The 2149-nt window shown below is 43.8% G+C and overlaps 1 pseudogene; it reads left to right on the top strand.

Annotated features, from left to right (window-relative positions):
- Window positions 1-850: 850 nt before the first annotated feature.
- On the top strand, window positions 851-2149 carry LOC126953501 (Golgi pH regulator-like; annotated as a pseudogene).

Raw genomic sequence — 2149 nt, 5'->3', positions numbered from 1 at the left:
TTTTTTGTTTGTTTGTTTGTTTTTTTTTTAAGGAATTGGCTTATGCAACTGTGGACCTGGCTAGTAAGTGCTAAATCCATAGGGCAGGCTGTCAGGAAAAGCAGGCCATTGGAAAGGACAGGCTGGAAACAATATAGAAAATCAATGAAACCAAAAGTTGGTTATTTGAAAAGTTCACCAAAATTGACAAATATTTAGCTAAATAAACCAAAAAAAAAAAAAAAAAAAGAAGAGAGGGCCGGGCGCAGTGGCTCACGCCTGTAATCGTACCACTTTGGGAGGCCAAGGTGGGCGATCACCTGAGGTCAGGAGTTCGAGACCAGCCTGGCCAACATGGCGAGCTCCCCGTCTCTACTAAAAATACAAAAGTTGGCGGAGCATAGTGGCGGCGCCTGTAATCCCAGCTACTCAGGATACTGAGGCAGGAGAATCGTCTGAACCCAGGAGGCGGAGGTTGCAGTGAGCCGAAATCGCGCCACTGAAGTCTGGGAAACAGAGTGAGACTCTGTCTCAAAAAAAAAAAAAAAAAAAGAAAGAAAGAAGACTCAAAAGACTAAAATAAGAAATGAAAGTGGAGGTGTCTGCTCTACCTACGCTGAACCCGAGGCGGGAAGCTCAGGACATAGCCGTTGATTGGCTGGCTGAGGCGCAGCTTGATGGCGTCGGGTTGACGAGCCGCACGCGGCACCTGGGCGAATGCCGGCTGTGTGAGAGGCCGGTGGCCCCAGGGTGCCGCGGCCTTGGAAGTGGGAAATGGAGGCAGGAGCCCTCCCTACACTTCACCATAGGCTTCCTGATAGATTCCAGCATCATGATTACCTCCCAGATACTTTTTTTTTTTTTTTAATTTGGGTGGCTTTTCTTCATGGGCCAATTGTTTAAGAACTATGAGGTGTGTCAGTATGTTGCACGGGTGACCTTCTCTGTGATGTTTGCATTTTCTTGCACTATGTTTGAGCTCATCATGTTTGAAATCTTAGGAGTATTGAGTAGCAGCTCTCGTTATTTTCACTGGAAAATGAACCTGTGTGTAATTCTACTGATCCTGGTTTTCATGGTGCGTTTTTACACTGGCTATTTTGTTGTGGGCAACATCCGACTACTTTTGTCTCCTCTGTCTTAGTGCATAAACAACAACTGCTTTTTTCCTGTGTCTTGTGGTTGACCTTTAGCTATTTCTTCTGGAAACTAGGAGATTCCTTTCCCATTCTCAGCCCAAAACATGGGATCTTATCCATAGAACAGTTCATCAGCTGGGTTGGTGTGATTGGAGTTACTCTCACGGCTCTCCTTGCTGGATTTGGTGCTGTCTACTGCCCATACACTTTCATGTCTTACTTCCTCAGGAATGTGACTGACACAGATATTCTAGCCCTAGAATAGTGACTGCTCCAAACCATGGATATGATCATAACCAAAAAGAAAAGGATGGCAATGGCACAGAGAACAATGTTCCAGAAGGGGGAGGTACATAACAAATCATCAGGGTTCTGGGGAATGATAAAAAGTATTACCACTTATTCAATAGGAAGTGAATGCTTTGGAAGAACTAAGCAGGCAGCTTTTTCTGGAAACAGCTGATCTGTATGCTTCCAAGGAGAGAACAGAATACTCCAAAACCTTCAAAGGGAAATATTTTAATTTTCTGGGTTACTTTTTCTCTGTTTACTGTGTTTGGAAATTTTTCATGGCAACAATCAATATTGTTTTTGATCGAGTTGGGAAAATGGATCCTGTCACAAGAGTCATTGAGATCACTGTGAATTATCTGGGAATCCAATGTGATGTGAAGTTTTGGTCCCAACACATTTCCTCCATTGTTGTTGGAATAATCATTGCCACATCCATCAGAGGACTGCTGATCACTCATACCAAGTTATTTTATGCCATTTCTAGCAGTAAGTCCTCCAGTGTCAATGTCCTGCTATTAGCACAGATAATGGGCATGTACTTTGTCTCCTCTGCGCTGCTGATCCGAATGAATATGCCTCTAGAATACTGCACCATAATTACTGAAGTCCTTGGAGAACTGCAGTTCAATTTCTGTCCCCATTGGTTTGATGTGATCTTCCTGGTCAGCACTCTCTCTAGCATAGTGTTTCTCTATTTGGCTCACAAACAGGCACCAGAGAAGCATATGACACCTTGA

The sequence above is a fragment of the Macaca thibetana genome, chromosome 4 (assembly GCF_024542745.1).
Source record: "Macaca thibetana thibetana isolate TM-01 chromosome 4, ASM2454274v1, whole genome shotgun sequence".
Lineage (NCBI taxonomy): Eukaryota > Metazoa > Chordata > Mammalia > Primates > Cercopithecidae > Macaca > Macaca thibetana.
Note: the sequence above shows the minus strand (reverse complement) of the source record. Positions and strands in the feature narration are given on the sequence as shown.